This window comes from Cervus canadensis, chromosome 16 (genome assembly GCF_019320065.1).
Source record: "Cervus canadensis isolate Bull #8, Minnesota chromosome 16, ASM1932006v1, whole genome shotgun sequence".
In the NCBI taxonomy this organism is placed as follows: Eukaryota; Metazoa; Chordata; class Mammalia; order Artiodactyla; family Cervidae; genus Cervus; species Cervus canadensis.
Genome location: NC_057401.1, coordinates 13,654,444 through 13,675,295, shown reverse-complemented (window position 1 = coordinate 13,675,295; position 20,852 = coordinate 13,654,444). Strand labels below are relative to the sequence as shown.

At 44.2% G+C, this 20,852-nt stretch overlaps 1 pseudogene; it reads right to left on the bottom strand.

Annotated features, from left to right (window-relative positions):
- Window positions 1-559: 559 nt before the first annotated feature.
- Window positions 560-20,533, bottom strand: LOC122454485 (annotated as a pseudogene).
- Window positions 20,534-20,852: the final 319 nt, after the last annotated feature.

Here is a 20,852-nt window from a genome sequence, read left to right as displayed (position 1 = left end):
AGAAGGGCTTCCCTGGTGGCGCTATTGCTAAAGAACCCACCTGCTGATGCAAGAGACATAGAGATGTGGGTTTGATCTCTGGGTTGGGAAGATCCCTTGGAGAAGAACATGGCAACCCAGTCCAGTATTCTTGCCTGGAGAATCCCATGGACAAAGGAGCCTGGTGGGCTACACAACCCACAGGGTCACAAAGAATCGGGCATGACTGAAGCAACTTTGCACACACACGCACAAACAACAAAAATTTATTTCCTCACAGTCCTGGGGGCTAAAAACCCAAGATCAATGTGTCAGCAGCCTTGGTTCCTTCTGAGGGCTAAAGGAGAACCAGTTCCATGCCTTTCCTTGGCTTCTGGTGGCCTTTGTCATGCCCTGGCTTGTAGATGGTGTTCTTCCGTGTCTTCGCATGGTCTTTCCTCTCTGCAAGTCTATCTGCAACCAAATTTAGTCTTTTTATAAGGACACCAGTCATCTTGCATTAGGGCTCACTCTAGTGACCACATCTTTTTCTTTTTTTCCATTTTAACAGTTTTTAATGAAAGCTGTAGACAAGATGACTTTATTCCTGCATCTTCTCAATTGTTTCCTCCTTATATTTGCCCTTTTCCTTTCCTACTTGGCGAGATTTGGCTTTGCATTCGAGGATCTTTTTGCGGTCTTTGTCCAGTTTTAGTCTGGTGATAACCACCTTGCTGGGGTGAATGCCCACATGGACAGCTGTGCCATTAGCCTTCTCCCGCTGCACTCATTCAATGTAGATGCCGCATTTCTCCCTGTCAACCTGGACCACTTTGCCATTTGCTGCCCTTTATGGTGCCCTCGTACAACCCGAACTTCATCATCCTTTCGGATGGGCATGGATCGAACGTTGTACTTCTGTCTCAGCTCTTTAGAAAGAAGAGAAGACATAATTTTCCTGTGAATGTGGGAAGCCGCATTGAAATGCCTTTTTCGATTCTTGCTTTGGTCAGAAGTCACAAAGGGATTGAACTTCATTTTGGCCACTGGTGCTTCAGCGATAGCCACAGAAGGGAAGAGATCTGCAGGCTGCTTCCAGTTCTCTACTGACCACATCTTAACTTGACCATCTGCAAAACTATTTCCAAATAAGGGACTGGGATTAGGACTTCAACATCTTTTGGGGGGACAAAATTCAATCCTTAGCATGAGCTTTGACCTCCAACTTGAAAATGATTAGGTATTAGTGAAACGAGCTGGGCATTTCAGGTGGTAGAACCAGAGTTAGTAAAGGCACGGGCAGGTGACAAAACCAGCTTAAGGAATCACACCTCTCAGTAACCACCATTGAAGGATAAGAGCAAATGGAAGGTGAGGGAAGGAAGGAGGCAGATTTACTAGAAAACTAGGTAGGTTTCAAAATGCTGCAACAGAACTGAACTTTTCATTCTGTAGGCAGTGGAGACCCAAAAGGAGGACTCCAACCTTCGGTGATGTGGCCAGGTTTCCAGCTCCCTGGAAGCAGGATGCACAGTGGACTGAGTTGGCCTCTGGAGTCAAGTTACCAGTAAAGGGGTCACTACATTGGTCTCTGTGAGAGATGAGGAGGGCCTGAGCTGGGGCAACTTCAAATAGGATGAAGAGTGGGGGAAATGAGCGTCATGAGGAAATGGTGATATCAGCCCTGGGTTTGTTGCTTAGTCTGCTTATGTGGGAAATACCTATCTCAGGAGGAGCGCGTTAGACTTAGGACTTGTGTTCCTTGAAGAAGAGAGTTTGGCCCAATGAGAAAGCAAGATAAAGGATGTTCCCCTTCTGTAACCCCAATCCCTGGTAATCAACCTATAGACACATCAGCAGAGCTTCCTGGCAACATTCAGACAAAGTTGCAGCAGGAGAAACACTCATGACTCTTCTGGGATTCAGATCAAAGAATAAAGAGGAAGAACCTGGAATGAAAGGCAGTCTCTCTCTCACCAGAAACTTTAGGAATCAACTTAGAATCTTATCTTCCCCAAACCTTGGAGGTGAGCCAGCTCTTAAAGCAGGGTATTGGAAGAAAAACACCCAAGTATCAAATGGCTCAGACGATTTGATAAACACGTGTGCCTGCTGGGAGGCAAGGCTGCTCTTGGAGTCCCTTCATGGCTGGGAAGTTAGAGAGCACTGCTCTAGTCCTCACTCAGTCTCCCTCTTTGTAAGCTCTTGGTTCTGCATCCACTTACCTGCGGAACATAACGTATGGCAGCCTTGGACTGTGGTAAGGCATGCCTCAGAGTAATGCAGAAAGCTCCCCAACTACAGCTGGTTCTCATAGGGTCCTGGAGCCAAAGTCCTCTCCTAAGCTGACAGACGACACAGACAACTTAAGGGACAAAAAGAAATGACACAGCAGCTAAAAATGAGAAATTTCTCATGATTGCACCCTCCTTGCTTAGACATTTTTTCTGTGAAAGTCCAGATAATAAATATTTTAGAATTTGTGGGCTTAGTGCTTTTTTCTAACAGCACTTTAAAAATGTAAAAAATCATTTTTAGTTTGTGGGCTGCACGATATCAGGGTGCAGATGATAGTTTGCTGACCCCTGAAGCCACAGACAACAACAGATACGAAATCTGTCTTGCTTAATCACTTGACACATTTGAGTTTTTATTCTCACCTCTTTCTACCATAGAGTCTGATTAATTGGGCTCTTGCAGTTAGCTGACTTGAGAACTCTCCAAGAATTCAGAAGCAAGGCTTGTGTGGCCTGCCCTCTTATAAACAAACACACTCTAAGGTCTGAGGTGCAAAGTGATTGATGCACAGGAAGCAAAAGGCCTCTAGTCTTCTACTCACTACCTTAAAACCCTTAGCACTATCTTTTTTTTTTTTTTTTTTTAACTTTTTGGCCTCACCCTGTGGCACGTGCGATCTTGGTTCCCCAACCAAGGATTGACCTGTGTCTCCTCCATTGGAAGCATGAAGTCTTAACCCCTGGACCAGCAGGAAAGTCCCATGAGCACTAGTAAGGAAAGAGGAGCCTCACTGAGAAGCATAAGAAAAGGCCTGCCTCTGAGATGGCATGACTTTACGTTCTCCAAACAGTCATGGGTTATGCTTCCAATTAGCTCCAACCCTCCCCACATCCTGCAGAGAAACTCTTGGCCAGTTCACATGTGTTAGGTGTTACATTAGTAGCACACATCATGGTATCGATACAACAGGCCTGGGGTTTGCTTTCTGACTCATGGACATGGTTTCCGTAGAACTACAAGCATGCAACCTCAACAATGCCCAGTCTGTTCAAGGTACAGACTACTTTAGGAGAGTCTGGTTTAAAATAGAGTAGACTAAAGGAAATAATCAGAGAAAGAAGAATTACAAAAAAGATTTATGGATAGATCTCAGTTCCAAACCCAAATCTCTATTCTAACATCAAACAACGCAGATACTACTGTGTACTTACATGGATGCAATGGGGTGAATTGGAGTTAGTAAACTCTAGCATATATGCAAAGACAACAATATATGATGAACAATATGGCTCTGGGTGTTTGTGCTATTTTATCCTAGAAGCATTGATAAAACCGTTGATTTGAGCATATACAAAGACAGTTAGATATTTGCCTGATAATTCATAGAGTAAACACACACACACTGTGTATTCTTCACATCAAGGAAAAGGACTGAAGACTGCTTGGAGCGCTTTGTCATCTTCTCCTGTCCTTCTCACCCCCCAACCCTGCTCAGAACCCTGCTCTCAGGTGCTAAACATTTTCGGTTTACAGTAAGCATCCTGCCAAGAACCGAAGGGAAAACAATGTGCCTGTCATTAGACCATCTGTGAACTGTTCTGTCCCATGAGCCCGGACAAAGCCATGCTCACCACAGGTCAGTCTGCTCCTCGGCTGTATACACGGGTGTTTCTCTGTGTGCCTCAAATCCCCTCAGAGGGACCTCACCATTGTGCTGTCCAGAAAAGTATCAGGTGAAAAATAAAGGGCCACTTTTCAGCTATTGTATTGCTGGCTTGCTTTATGTCCAGAAATATTCTATTTAAATACGGCTCTTGTAGAACTTGGAAAATGCTCACTATAATTGCTAAAATATCAATGTAAACCTTCTTGGCTTTGGGATTTAAATATATCCATGAGCTACTATCAAGCTGTGCAAGTTGAAAATTGTCTGCAAAGAAATAAAAGTGACAAATATGGTAGGAATATACAATAGTACAAATGATGAAAAGTAAATTGCCCTTTGAATTATGCTCATTTAATAACTGAAAACATTGTACTGCACATAGGGATTTTATGAGGCATAGCAATTTAACTGCTGTTTCTCAATGCAGCCTTCTATCTGTTCCATCTCCCTCTAAAATGCCATAACCCAATGTCCTGCAACTGTGAAGGAAGGACACACTTTGAGTTATAAAGCTGGGCTCTGCCACGCACAGCTGCCTTCTTAGAATAGTGCAGCCCACTGCCAAAATAAATGAACAGCATCTTTTTGTGGAACTTACTGTCAGAAACCCTCTAGCCTCACGTCTACCAGCTTGATTGGTAACAGAAGCAACCCAAGGGAAACTATGTGATGCCTGCTCTCTGCTGAATGCTGCCGTCTGTGCATCTGCTACTCAGACCCAGCTTTTCATAGCAACTATTGAATATGCAAAGTTGAATTTAGGGATGCCAGAGTTAATTAACACCAGCTCCATTTGATGGCAAGCTTTGTAAACAATCAGGATTCTAACTTCTATAGACTTGAATTTGGGAGCCTGACAATTTTTATCCCTTGGAGTTAGGAATTTTATATAAAGTATAAATAGATGATTTCAGGTCATACTTACTTGCCAAAAGATGGAACACAGATTGGTAAGGATGCCTGCACACCTACAGGCTACTGGATGAAGGAGGATTTTCATTTTTAATGGTTAGCAGTCATACTTTGTTTAAATTCAGAGGGAGGCCCAGGCTTTCCCTCTGTGGAGAGGCAATAATCTGAGGCAGGCTCTTCAGAAATCCTAGGTTGTGACTTCCTTTTGCTAATTTTCCTTGCACACACTTTAAGAATGACTACTACTTTGCTGTTCTCAAAGTGACCATGCAGTTGGATGCAACAGAAGAGGGTTTCATTTTTTCCAAGTTATATGCTGTGCCCTGAAGATACTGCAGAGGTTTAGCATCTTGCCAAAGGCAAATTTCTCCCATATTCTCCCCAATCTACGTACTTCACAGCTCCATACAAAGCACTCCCCTTACACAAAACTCTGAGTTGCCACAGAAACACCCATCTCTTATCTGATACCTGGCATTTGAGGCTCAGCACTTCCAAGTTTAAAAACCAGGCAGCTTCTGCTCTCTGAAATGAGAGGAGACTCCAGTGAGCTTTCATTTTTCCAGAGGCTGAATGTCCAGGTTGCTGCTCTTCCTCTGGCCACTTGCCTTTGGCGTTTTGCTGCCCATTGACACTGCCACCAAAGCCTGGGCAAGAGAAGTTAAATGAAGTTAGGATTCAAATCTGCCAATGTGGTTCCTCCTTAGATACTGCCTGGTAAGAGATGTGACCAAGAAGAAGGGTGACATATCTAAACCATTTTTTTTTTAATTGGAGGATAATTGCTTTACAATATTGTGCTAGTTTTCACTGTACAACAACATGAATCAGCCACATACATACACATGTCCCCTTCCTCGTCGGCCTCCCTCCCACTGCCCCAGCCCAGTCCTCGAGGGCATCACAGAGCGCTGAGCCGGGCTCCCTATGTGTCTAAACCATTTTAAAGCATAAATTATCTAGGAGTTGTAGCCATTTGACAACTTGAAAGTCAGGGACTAAAACGATTTTTAAACCTTTTGTAAATGAACAACTTACTCCAACAAACTAGGAGGACTGTGGACAAGTCAGGACCAAAGAAAATGAATCAAGAACGTGAATATGGAGAAAGCTGAAAACTGTGTTGCTGGAATTAGACAAGGAAAGGCTTGGTGCAGTTTCCTGATGTGCAATACGAAGGAGTCACATTGAATGAGAGCTGCAGTTGCTTCCAGCTGTGACTCTTCTACAGCGTTTCAGCTGAGTGTAAGATTATTGTTTGTTTCTGTACAGAACGGCAATTACAAGGAAAGACCTGGGCACTCAGGACAGGGCTATTTTGTTTTTCTTCTGCCAGGAGACTTCTCTTTCTAAGGCTGTGAAAGATATCCTGACAGTCACTATGTATCCACCTCTACCATATGAGCAATTGCTATACACCAGGCACTCTGCCAGGGACCCAGGGTACAAAGGTGAATAGGGCACAGACTCTGCCTCCTAGGAGCCCAGAATCTGGGGAGGCAGACAAATGTTAAAAACCACCCCAATACAATATAGTAAGTGCTGCACTAGAGATGACGTATGAAATACTATGAGTTACACAAAAGAGCAAAAGATCTTATGGGATAAGGCGAGGCGAAGAAAAGGATGTAAAGGCATTTCTGGGAATGGTGATGAGTGAGAAGTGGAAGGAACAGGAGCAGCTTGTATGGCTGAAGTGGAGCAAGAAGGCAAGCACAGCAAAGTGACTGGAGATGAAACTGGAAACAATTTAAAGTAGCTTATACAGCTCGCTAATTAATGTGGATGTCATCTTCAAGGCAGTGGTTCTTGACTGGAGGTAAGTAGTCATGGCAAGAAGTCAAGAATTCATTGTCTACAGATTGAATGTATCTTATGTTTCTGGATAGATATTATTATTGGTCAATTGTATGTCAATGCTTTATTTCTTAATAACTAAATAAATTGTAAATTGTTGCTGAATTCAAAGTAGCTTTTAATTAGGTAATCTCAATTAACAAGTGAAAAGAGCATAGCTCTCATGGGGGCATCCATGATGTTTTTTGACATGAAAAAAAAAAAAAAACCCATGCAAAAAGGATTGGGAAATACTATTTTGGGTGATTAAAAAAAAATGTTACTTTAAATAAGGGCTGCAGCATGATTTAAATCATTCACTGTAGGAATGAATGAATTTTGGAATGATCACTCTAAAAGATATTCAAGGATGAATATGAGTACAGTGAAAGGAAGCTACTCAAGTTGAACAACGATAAGAGCTTTGACAGTAACAGGAAGAGACAGAGAAAAGGACAAACTCATGAGGTATGTAGAAAGTAGAAACAAAAGGATTTGTTGACAGACTGGATAGACAGGAGAGAGAAAGAGAAGAGAGTAAGGACCACTCCCAGGTTTCACATTTGGACTGTGAAATGAAAGTGGGACACAGGAAACAGAAATGTTGGAGAGAATAGGAAGCTTGATTTGGGATATATTCACTCAGAGGTGCCTGAGGGACAGAGAAGTGGAGTCCTTGATAGGAGATGGGGAATATGAGTTGGAACCCCAGGACAGAGGTCGAGATCACAGATTAAGTGATTTCCACAGATACCCAGTGGAAATCAAGAGAATAATTAGGAGAGGTAATTGACTCACTGGAAAAGACCCTGATGCTGGGAGGGATTGGGGGCAGGAGGGGAAGGGGACGACAGAGGATGAGACAGTTGGATGGCATCACCGACTCGATGGACATGGGTTTGAGTAAGTTCCAGGAGTTGGTGATGGACAGGGAGGCCTGGCATGCTGCGATTCATGGGGTTGCAAAGAGTCAGACACGATTGAGCAACTGAAGTGAACTGAACTGAATGGAAAACTCAAGAGTGGATGACGCTACCCAGAGAGACTTGTTGATTGTAAGAAAGGAGCTTAGAAAAGAATGCTATGAAACATCAAACTTTAGGGCTGGGCAGTAGAAGAGTGCTGACAAAGGTGACAGAAGACACAACAGGATCTGAGGGGACAGTGAGACAGAAACTCAGGAAGAGATGGCAAAAGGCTAGACATCACAGAAATAAATTAAAAGGGAATAAAAAAGAAGGCAACAAATTCTGGCCACCACGGGGCCATGGTGACCTGTAAGAACCCCTCAGAACAGGAATGGGCAGAGAATCCAGAGCACAGGGCATTGAGTAATGAGTTGTAAACAGAAGAAAAGGAAGCTAGGAATGAAAGGAAAAGAGAGAGAGATACAGGACAGTAGACTAAGGAAAGAGCAAACAAGGAAAGTGATTTCAGACCTGAGGAAACATGAGTGTACAAGTTTCAACCAAGGAGAGGTTGTCAAGGGAGAGGAATTATGAAGATAGGGAAAAGGGTGTCAATTGACAGAGCCAGTCCCAGAACCAATGAATGGGTTGATCGTGATTACCTCTCCTCCCCAGCAACCTCAACACACTACTAGTTCTTCCCCTGGGCTAGCAGAGAATTTTCACACCACTGTGCCACTGCTGTGGTATGAAATCACTTAATCTGTGGCCTCACGCTGTTCTATCAGTTGGAAATGACTTGCCCACTTACCCTGCTTTCTCTGTCTTACACTTGCACTCACCCTTCTGATCCACAGCAAATTCTGCCCTCCTCTGAGAATCCCACCTGATTTCCTCTGCAATTCCCAGTCCTACAAAACAGAGATGAACCTGCTGTGTACCTTTATCACAGACTTTATTTGTACTGCCATCATCATTTTCCTCTCTGTTTCCCCCAGTAGAATGTGAACTCCTGAGGGCAGGGATTTTGTCATAATATGCTTTGTATCTTAATTGCCTAGACTGTTATCTGATTGACAGGGGCAGGAACTGTGACTGCACACTCACTTTGGAGGATGCTTCAATTCTAGCAAACTCTGTTACACATGTAAGATGATCTTCCTCTTACAGAGGAGGAAGCTAAAATTCAGAAACTCTAAACAACTTGCTGAAGGTCACATTATCAAAAGTAATAATGCGGGGGGGTGCACTTCCCTGGTGGCTCAGTGGTAAAGGTTCTGCCTGCCAATGCAGGAGACACGGGATCGACCCCTGATCCAGGAAGATCCCACATGCTGTAGAACTAAGCCCATGGGCCACAACTTTTGAGCTTGTGCTCTAGAGCCCAGGAGCCACAACTACTGAAGCCTGTATGCCCTTTAGCCTGTGCTCCACAACAAGAGAAGTCACCGCAATGAGAAGCCCGTGCACCACAAGAGAGCAGCCCCTGCTCACCACAACTAGAGAAAAGCCTGATAGCAATGAAGACCAGCTCAGCCAATAATAAATAAATAGAATTTTTTTTAAAGACTTCTTGTTTAAAAAAAAAACTTAAAATAACAGTAATAATGCAGTCATAGCAAATACATATCATGTTACTCCACCAGACACCGCTTTGGGTCCCAAACGAAAAAAAGATGCAAGATTCAATTGATATGGCCCTTACAGTTTCATGCCTTTTAGCCTCAACAAGCCCCACAATTGCATCTAATCAATCCTTTTATGCTTTTCAGAGTATCCCCTTAACACAATTCCTGCATATTTGCCCAACACATTTTTCTTCCTCTCTTTGAGTAGCCATCCTCCTACCACTTCATTACTCTCAGCACATAATTACTGACCCAAGCTCAAAGGTAACCTCTTCTCCAAGCCTCTGTGTACTCAATTCTGCAATTTAATTTCACAAGGTGCAGTTAATTGTGGGATCTAAGTCACATACATATAGCCTATCTGTTACAAAGACTGAGAAAAATAGGTGTGTTTGGTTATCTTTCTATACCCTGTGATAGAGGACACCTGGAAGGAAAGTGAATGGCTGCTGAAGAAGCTAATCTTCAGTTTCTTCCCTGTATGGACTGCTTCCCTCTCAAAATTTAACAGATCCCAAATTAAAACAACATTTTCTGGTAAGTCAGATTTCCAATCCTCTCATATTTTTGTGAGATTTTCTGATTTCACACAGAATTTCTGTCAACCCAAACAAAAAATTTAAGTCAACTCTTCTCTATCAGCTGTGCCCAGTCTTTTACAAAGACTCAGTGTTTCCTTTGAGAGGAACTGTTCGTGGACACACACTTTCTGCTCCATCCTTCACATCCCTATCCTATCAAGGGTCTCACTGCCCCAGTGGAAGACTGCTGCCATTGACTCCTAGCCTGTGTACACGCCTCCAAGCTCAATCTCTTCCAAACATCTTTTGTAAAGTCAGGCATCCTTCTGAAGCATGGCTTTCATGATCTCAACTTCTAGTCAAAAACGAATTATTAACACAGGGGAAAAAACATGTGATGTTTGATTAACAATTCCTAATGCTTGTATATGTATGAAAGACATACATATACATATGTACAAGAAAAACTAAAACCGAGATTGTCAATCCATTTCTAACGTATGCAAGGACAATCTACTAATTACAAAACATTTGGAACTGAATTGAGAAATTCTATAGAAGGTAACAAGGGCTTCCCTGGTGGCTCAGTGGTAAAGAATCTGCCTGCCAATGCAGGATACGTGGATTTGATCCCTGGGTCAGGAAGATCCCCTGGAGAAGGAAATGGCAACCCACTACAGTATTCCTGCCTGGGAAATCCCATGGACAGAGGTGCCTGGTGGGCTATAGTCCATAAGTCGCAGAAGAGTTGGACACGACTGAGCAACTAAAAAACAACAAAAAAAATAGAAGGTGACATATTTTTGCCACTTAAAATTGACCCTCATATCCTCAAAACTATCCTAAGCATGTCCCCTACTATGTCCTTCTAGGACTGTTGCTCCCAGCCTACAATAAGGAGGGATACAGAAAAATGGGTATGGTGAACAAGTCTCCCATGATGCAGGGTGCTTCAGATTGGATGGAGGCAGAGATAACCCTACTATTGGTGTGGCAGAAACTTCTCATTGCCCCCCAACCCTGCCCCAATATCAATTCTTTCTTCTTCTCTGGTAACATTCTATGGCCAGATGACAGCTTCCAAGGAAGGAACCATCACCTACTCTTCACCTAGGTATCCCCACGAATGAAGTTCTCACCAGTGGCCTTTAAGACAAAGGTGCTCATGCATCTTTAAGAGACAGCTGATGTATTCTCTTTACCCTTTATTTTTCATCCCCTTTTCCACAAAACTTCCCAGGTGGCACCAGTGGTAAAGAATTTGCCTGCCAATGCAGGAGATACAAGAGACATGGGTTCAATCTCTAGGATGGGAAGATCCCCTAGAAAAGGAAATGGCAACCCACCCCAGTATTCTTGCCTGGAAAATCCCATGGACAGAGGAGCTTGGTGGGCTACAGTCCATAGGGTTGCAGAGTCGGACATGACTGAGTACACACACACACATTTGTGCAAAATAAAATTGAAAAGCTAAAAATTGAAGGTTGGGCAATGATTTCTTAAGCAAATGCAGATACCAAATCCAGGTATGACAACATTAATTTCAAACAATGGAAAGTTAAAGCAAAAGACAGTAGGAAGGACAAGGAAGACCATATTCCTTCATAAGGATCACTGATCGGGATCTGCTACTAAGTAACAAAGCATCAAAATACATAAGATAGAAACAATTAAAAATTACAAGGAGGACTTCCCTGGTGATCCAGTGGTTGGAGTCTGCCTGCCAATGCAGGGGACATGGGTTCAATCCCTGGTCTGGGCAGATTCCACATACGTCGGGGCAACTAACCCAAAGCACCACAACTGATGAATCCTGAGAGCCCTAGAGTCCATGTTCCACAACAAGAGAAGCCACTGCAATGAGAAACCCGAGTACCTCAAGTAGAGAGTACCTCCCTCTCACCACAGAGAAAGCCTGCACACTGCAATGAAAATGCAGCCCAGCCTAATAAAATTCAATAAAAAATTATAAGAAGTCAATAGACATAAAACTAGAATGACCTTTTTGGTAAGTCAGGTAGACTAAAAATAAATGCAATGAATTCTGGAATTAAATAATTACATTAAAAATTAAACCATTAAAAAATCTAGGTGAAAAACTAACTGATCCGAGAATGGGTAAATCTAAAAACAATGAATAAACAACAGAAGAAAGAAATGAAAGATTTGTCTGTGTAATTTTAAAATACGTAATCCAAAAAAAAGGTGAATGACATACTAGAAAAAATTATAACAGGTACAACAGACAAAAGGTATTATTCTGAATTTATGAGGGTCTCATAAATATCAGAGATACTAACATTCTATGCTGCTAAGTCACTTCAGTCGTGTCCGACCCTGTGCGACCCCATAGATGGCAGCCCACCAGGCTCCCCCATCCCTGGGATTCTCCGGGCAAGAACACTGGAGTGGGTTGCCATTTCCTTCTCCAATGTGTAAAAGTGAAAAGTGAAAGTGAAGTCGCTCAGTGGTGTCCGACTCGATGGACTGCAGCCTACCAGGCTCCTCCGTCCATGGGATTTTTCCAGGCAAGAGTACTGGAGTGGGGTGCCATTGCCTTTTCCAACATCCTAAGCTACTTCTATCCAATTGTTCTAAATCTGCACTGTCCAATAGGGTAGCCACTAACCACAAGAATACTTGAAACAAGGCTAGTGTCACTGTTGAAATGATAATATTTGGGGTATATTTGGCTAAATAAATTTTATTATTAAAATAACTTTTCATTAAAATTATTTCACCTGTTTCTTTTTACTTGTTTAATGTCGATACTAGAAAATTTTAATTACATACATGGCTCACATTAGGTCTTTATTGAAAAGGGCTGTTTTAGAATAAAGACACATTAGGTCTTTATTGAAAAAGGCTGATTAAGAAAACAAAAAATTCACAAAAGAACAATAAACTAGGAAAAAATTGTTTGTACCTCACTTATAATCCAAGAAATACAAATTGAAACAAGATACCATTTTTTCTTTGAAATTGACAAAGTTAAAAAAAAAAAAAAAAAAGACCTCATTGTTGGCAAAGTTTCTATAAAATGGAGAGCCCATAAAATGGAAACTCATAGAGTGCTGATGAGAGTATAAATGAATTCAACCTTTCTTGAAAGCCATTTGGCAATATGAATCAAGAATCTTAAAAACACTTATACTCTTTGACCTAATGTCTCTTGTTTCTAGGAATTCAGCCTAAAGAAATAATTTTTAATGCAATTAAAGCTTTTGTATAAGGATATCCATCACAGTGCTATTTCTAATACTGAAAAGTTGGAAACAAATAGACAACAACAGAGAAATTGTTAGGTATATTATGGTTCTACCTTATTATTCATATTCTATAGCCTTAAAAATTTTATAATAATATAGTGATGAGGAAAATGTTCACAATAAACTGAAAGCAGGACTTATTTTACAGTATAACCATAAAGAATATTGTATTTATGTACATATCATGCATATAAACACTATTTCATATCTTTAATACCTTAATTTCCTAGTTTATAACACCTTTCACAAAGTTCGGATCAAAGTTAGATAATGCTAAAAAGGCTCCAAGTGGGTGTCTCTGGGTAGTAGAATTATTTTATTTTCATCTTTATACTTTCTTGGGTTTTTCCCTCCAAAATATTCATGAGTATGTACTATTTTAAAAATACGAAGAGAACAATCCCTTTTAGGAAAATATCTAGGCCACATCAATCCCCACCCTCTCTCAGGTTGCAAGCCCTCTATGAACCAGAGTCCTTTTCCTTTCCAAATTTATTTCCCATGGCTGCCATTAGTCATGTCAGAGTTCCCTCCATGCCACGTCTGTCCTCGCCTCCCTCTCCCTAATGTGGTCTGACTTCCCACTGAGCACATGCAGCTCAGAACATTCACAAACCCTCTCATTTATCCGACCAAACAATCCTGAAAGGTGGGAATTATTGTCTGCGCTGTAAAGAGAGAAGGGGGAGAGGAAATGGTGTTTTTTCCACTAACCTACAATTTCACCCACCCTTCTTACCTTCTGCACAACCGTATTTCACCTCCACTCGCTGAGTGACATGGAGCAAGTTACTTAACTTCCGTAAGGTTGTCTTCTCACATGCAAAAGGAGGGCAACAATGGTACAACCACCGCGGAGCTTCTGTGAGGACGACGGGATCCCGCTACTCAGTTCTCTTAGGCCACTGCCTGGCCTCCTCCTACCATTACTGACCCTTTTCAGTTGGACCCCAACCGACCCCACCTCCTGCCGGCTATCTCAGGCCAGCGAGAACTAGTCCGGTGCAGACACAAATGAAACCTTTCTTAGCTCAGAGAACGGAGCGCCAGGAGCTCCGGCTCTAGAGCACAAGCTCATCCCACACGTAGTGGGCCCGGCTGCCTTATAGGGATCTCGCGAGAGGGGGCAGAGTTCTCGCGGGGCTGGCTCAAGCGCGCGGCTCAGCTTCCACAGAGCCGGGCTGAGCACGCCTCTCTGCGCACTGCCTGCGGCCACCGCGGACATCTTGACTTGAGCGTTGTGCTCAGCGCTTTTGCACAGGCCTGGCCAGAACTGAGTTATAGGAAACAGCTATAACTCAGAAACTCTGGTCTAAAGGGCTGGGTGCGAGGTCTCTGCATGTGGCCCCCTGTGAGCAAGTGAAACCAGACTCAGCACAAAGGATTTTTTTTTTAAGTGTAAACCTTATTTCATTACTCAGATTCCTTTTTATATTTCCCAGGAATTGTTAATGGGCTTTGCCAGTGACAGTGCCAACTCAAGTCCCTCCTCGCCTTCCAACTCTCTCCAGCTCCTAAGACCCATGCCTTTCTCTGCCTTCTCTACTCTTCCTTAACACAGGGCTTGGTGGTTCTGTGTGTTAGTTGTGATTCCTCAACTGCACCACAAGCTCCCACCAGGGAGAGGCAGAGCCCTTTACCCCGTCTCTCTCTCCCACCACATTGAGTGCTGTGGAACATTCTAGACTTCAACATCTAATTGCTTGAATAATATTTAATTGCTTGAAAAGTCAATAGCATTATTTCACATGTCAGCTCTTGGGCAAACTGAAAATTTCATACAGGGTAAGCAGCCAGTCACATGGATTTAATAGGCGTCTCCTAGAACATTCTTACAAGCCAAAGGCTGAGGAGAGGCCCATCCACTTTACTCAAGCAAACCTAAAGCACCTGCATATTGCCACGGGCTGGATACATCCATTGCCTGAATTAGCAGGGACCCCCCCAGGGAAGTTCAGGTGGTGCTAATGGTAAATAAAACACCTGGCAGTGCAGAAGACCTAAGAGACTCCGGTGTGATCCCTGGGTCAGGAAGATCTGTTGGAGGAGAAAATGGCAACCCACTCCGGTATTCTCACCTGGAGAATCCCATGGACAGAGGAGCTACAGTCCAGGGGGTTGCAAAGAGTCAGACGCTCCTGAAGCGAACTTAGCACACACACGGTGTCCCAGTTTTCTAGCTAACTAATTTCCTCTCCTTCCCATCCTGACCCAAAACATCATATGCTGGATCTCAGTGAGAAATGTCCTCTCCACAAAGCAGCTCACATAAGGGACTCCTTCAGATGAGCCACACCTGTCCCTGGCTCAGCGCATGCTCAGCCCACCACCCACAATGCCTCTGGCCGAGGACACATTCCCCACTGGGCAGACAAGATCCAAGGATGAGTCTGATATGATACCAAGTTATTAACCATCCAAGGAAAAAACAAACACACAAAAAAACTGTTAGTACACACCCTTAACTAAGGTAGTACTGGTAAGAGATAGTTACTGAGATGAAAAGAGGAGTTAGTTTAGGGGAAGCAAAAAACTTAGATACCCAGAATATTTCATCTTCAAACAGATTCAACAAATATTTTCTGAGCGTCTGTTTAGTGCCAGGCATAGTCGGGACACTAGGCACACAGCAGCATTACTGTTGCTAAACTCCCACAAGCCTACCCTGCTCCCTGCCACCCGCCCACCCCTCACCACACCCCACGATGATTCAGAACCCTACATTTATCCACAAGCCTGCCTCCCTCGACAGCTTGGTGAAGAGTGATGTGGACACAGAAGGAAACCAATAAATATTTGTTGAAGGAATGAATTGGCCAGGAATCCAAGTCTTTGGTTTCCCCACGCCTTAAGCACAGGACACACAGAGAAACATCCCCTGGGCCCCTGGGAGGGAGGATCCTGCAGAACTGCTCACAGCATCACCTGGAAGCGGGGAGGATGGAATTCTTTACTGGAGAAGCCGCACACACATGCACCAGGGGGCAGAGTGAGCAGTACTTTTGGAGTTGGCCGGGAGCTGGTGCCTTTTCAAGAGAGTCCTCCTGGAGCCGTCTGAGACCTCCCAGTAGAACAACAACATATTTTCTGGGCTTCTCGGCACATTCATGTTTCTAGTCGAAGTGTGGTATCTCTGAAATCCAGAGTGCGATGTCCGGGTCAGGATGGGAAGAGGAGGAAGGCAGTGAGCTGGAAAGTTGGGATTTCTCAGGAAAGGTGGATAATTCATCCTACCCTTTTGGTTGGGGAGGCTGAAGGAACAGTCACTACTGCTGGGAGACTGTGTAACACAATTCCACTGTCTGAGGCGCCTTCCACTCAGTGTCTGAATGGCCAGCCCCATGAAACTGACAGTAATCCAATAACTGGGAGGCATTCTTAGTTTTATGTCCCAAGAAGAATGTGTAACATTTAGAGGACAGTAAACCCCAGACCCACATTGTTCCATTAGACTCTTCCTTACTAGGCAGTATGCACCACTTGGGCACTCTAAGCCTAGCATTATCAGGAAATAATTGAGAAATACAAACAAAGAATTTTGCTACAAATGGTATTTATTACTTCAAAAGAGAGAACTGTTTTCCCTTTTATGGCATCGAAGATATCCATTTTTTGAAAATGTTTTCCTAGTACATTACAAATTACTTCAGAGTTGGGAAATGCTCCTTGCTAGGAAGAGGCTGTGTGCTCTGAGAATTGGTCCTGACTCCTGATTGAAAATATTGTTTATTTGGGCAACTACATTCTTCAGTCAGTAAGGCCTGGGGAGTTTACTATTAATCCCAAATGTAAACCCCAGTTAGAGTTGCTGCTTACAAAAGCTGATTACTATTTAACTCTCATGTTCACAGCACATCTTGCAAATGCCTCCAATAAATGAGAAAACAGTACTTACAAGCAACGCTGACTGAGGTGACCTGAATTACTGCCCCTTTGATCTTTTCTCCTACCTCAACTGTCTCCATTGACTGTCCCAGAAAACACCCGAGGGTTTAGCCTAAAGATGAACTGGCACCAATTTGGGGGGGTGGACAGAGGGGAACACAGGAAGTTGTGCCTGACGGCTGGCCTGGAGATTGCATGCTCCCTTCCTGTTTTAAAGAATTGCTGTCTGGACGGGAATTGAACCAGAAGAACCATAGATACACATGGAGTTAGCATTGCCAGATGTAGCAAAACAGACAGAAACTATTGTATGTGACACACTACAATATAGTCCCTGTTGCTCTGAGGTTCAACTTGAACTGGGCATCCTCACAACTCTCCACTGAACAGATAACCCAGACTTGCAGGAGACAGGGGCCGTAGAAGGATGAGGCCCTCAAAATCCCTAAGAGAAAGGTTCTTAAGATCTCTAGGGCAGCCACAAGTACCCAAAGTAGAAGAAGAGAGTCTAAGACTCCTAGAGGGCAAGGGCTAGTCCATCCCATGAGCCTGGTACTCCTGGTCCCCCCCGTCGCCCTGGCCAGCAGTGGGCAGTGGGAGAGGAATCAAAGAAAAGGAGATAGCAAGCAGGGTATGCGCTTCCCCCTTCCTGCAAGCTCCTCTCTCACATTTTCTTTTTCCCCCTCTCCCCTTCGACTCTCTTCCTCCTCTCCACAGTATCTCCTAAAGCAAAACAAACAAACCCCAAAAAAAACAAAAAGTAAAAAAAAAACCCCTTTGTTTCCACTGTGGTTTCACGTAGGTTGGTAGATTTTCAACCTACGAGGTGCAGACATGGTTGAAGCAATTAACCCTGAGGTGTGAGTGACGCTTCTCTGGGATTTGCAGTCACCAGTCAGGAGGCGAGTCGGGAGCAGGAGGGGCGGTGGGGCCCCAAGAGGAGGGTGCCCCCAGCCGCCATCCCCGGGGGCTCCCGGAGGCCTCCTGCGGCCGCTGCTGTTTATCAGGCTGCTCACAGGAAGGGCTTCACAAAATAAAATAAAAATCAACTTTCCAGTCGCAGCCCGACGAGTCCCAGGACGGCCAGCTCCCGGCTCCCGCGAACGCACCCCTCGTGCCCTCCCTGGCTTTCAGTTCCAACTCCCCATCCCAGGGGGTGTCCCCACCTGCTGCCCCCCAGCTGCTCTTCCTCTTGTAACAAGAACGTCCATCTCGGGTTTTATTTCCTCCCGAGAAGCCTGAGGAAGCCTCAGGTGGGTTTCCATGTCAACCCTCACTGAAATCCAAACATTTGACTTTCTCAAAGGCAGTTTAACCTCTGCCACCACATCCTTAGAGGGGCAGAGGATTTTTTCCCAAGGCTTAAAAAAAAAGACTAGAGCTTTCAAAAGACTCGGGCTTCTGGGGGACTCTATTCACAGAGTGATAACACATCTTGAAACAGGATATTTATAATTTGTTTGGTTTCACGTTTATCCTCCCAAAGCTAAACAATAATGGCTGAGAGCTATGAAAACACTTAGGTAACCAGAGGGGCCAGAGCAGAGATAAAAAGGATAATTGGAAACAGAGAAGCTGCCTCCAAGTCGCACCTTCTTGAAGGCTCATAGCTCGGCAGGCTGGAAAGCTCAGGGCAGGCCGCAGCATCCATCCATTCTGGGCATTCCTCAGCCTCCCCTCTTCCAAGGTTTACTTATGCAAGCTTAGCTGCAATTTTCCACAGATCCTTGGCCTGGTCCCGGGCCACCTTCCCAGGGAAGAAGCCCGCAGGGATGGGAGCTTGGGGGAAAACAAACACAGGTTCCAAGCTCTGGAACAGGCCACCTGGAAATGAAAGATAACCTGTCGAGATAAGGGATTTACCCGGGCCAGGGTGCGCTGTGGGAAGGGGGCAGGGCAGGAGCGGTGCAGCCTCACATGCCCAACCATCAGATGATGAAACTGGGAGGTAATAAATGGGTCTAGTGAGGCCACACGTGGAATACTATGTTCCTCACGGCCTCACAGGGAAGAGGCACACACTGAGTTGGCCGCCATTCAGAGAAGAGCAATTAGGATGATTAAGAGGCCAGAGGGAGTGACTTAAGGGGAGAGATTAAAAGAATTAAACATGTATACCTTGGCTAAGCTCAAAGCAGAGGGAATGTGGAAACTCTATAAGCATCCTCAGAACATAAACACGAGGAGAACATGGAATTGTTTCACATAGTCCCTGAGGGATGTAACTGGAAGTAATAGGACGGAGGAAAAGAAAACTGAACTACCTGTTGGAGAAAGCTTCTGAATAGGTCCAGATCAACTCTGACACTCAAGAAGTGTCAGGCACACCTAGTGCTCTTGAAACAAAGTCAACAAGGGGAGAAAGAATGTGATGGGAGAGAAATCAGTGCATGTAACACGGACTGGTCTGACAGAGATGCTGTGAAAGGGAAAAAATAACAACACAAGACAATTTCTTTTAGGGCCTAGTCAAAATCTTTGGAGGCTCCCTACTAACTAGAATTGATTATTGGATGTCTTAGCTTGGCATTCAAGGCCCTCTCCCACTGGCCTGAGCTTACCCTCCTAAAATGATTCTCAACGTTAAGCACATCTCCTGAATGCTCCTGCTGTGTTCCCTCCTTTGTTTATGAAATCCCCCAACCTGGAATTCCTCCCCTGACTCCCACTGTCCAGCTATTGAAATCTTACACAATATTTAGAATCCACTTAAACCCTGCTTCCTCTGGCTACCCTGATCGATCCCAGTGCTCTTCTCTCTCCCTCCTTCCTAGAACCCATTTTGGCAGCTGAGACAAACTACTTGTTTGGTCAGCGAATAGGTTCATGTAGCATTGGAGGCATCGTGAAGTGGAATGTTTATCTTCTCTCTCATCCTTTGCCACCAGCTTTTTGATGCTTCTTTGACAGTTCTTCCCTCCCTGGTGAACCAGAATTCACACAACACTAGGGTCCTGTCCTGCTTTCCTCCTTCCTACCACGCCTTAGTGTTTTCTGACTCTCCTGCAGATGCTGGTGCTCCCCAGAACTCCTTCTCAGCCACTTCTTTCCTCGCTCTGCATTCTCCCTGGAAGATCACTTCCAATCTTGGAGCCGCAAGGACTCTCTCAGCACTAATAACTCACAAGTCTCTGTCCAGCTCAGTCGCTTCTCCTGGGCACCAGGCTTCTCACTGGGCATCTCAAGGTGGAGGTTCCATGTGCTCCTCGACACGCCCCAGGTACAGATCTGAACTCAATGTCTTCTACTTCAAACCTGCTTCTCCTCTTTTCAAGAGAATGCCCCCAACTAGAAATCTCCCTGTCACCCCAAATGAAAATCTCCCAAGTGCCCTTCTTGGCTCATTCCTGCCCCTCCTCCACAATCAATCAATCAATCAATCAATCTCAATCAGTCACCAAGTTCAGTTTATTCTAGCATGCCTTGTGTTTGCCCAGGCCTGCCCCAAACTCCCCTCTACTTACCTGGTGACAGTACTTACCTCCTTGACCACTGATGAGAGCACGTCCCTTAGACACAGTACTTCTCCCGTTGCATCCAGAGATGAGCCCAGGTGTAAGCATATGATCGAGGCCTGGCCAATAACAGCTTTTCTTGGGCCGCTACATTCTGAAGCTGTTCTGAATCACAGAGAGCAGGACTCCTTGGTTTCATCAGACGCTGCAAAGACATGATTTCAGAGCCACCAACAGGTCATGTACCCAGGCCTGAAAGAGTGAACAGCTAACTTCCAGAGATAAGAACAAAAATAGAAAGAGATGGCAGGATGCCATTCCCCAAACCAGCTGTGGCAGGGCCAGTGGCTGCCTTACATTTCCATGATTTGGTTACAGGAGCCAAAAAATTCCCCACCTTTAACAGCTTCTTAGAGGTCATTTCTGCTCTTTGAGAGTTCCTATTAATATAAAAAAAAAATCAAATCTGACATATTTCTTCTCATTCTATGCATATCACCATCAGTCTCACCCAGGCCACTAAGCCTTCCCACTGAATTCTGCAAACAGTTTCACTCCTTTCTGTGTCACTCTCAG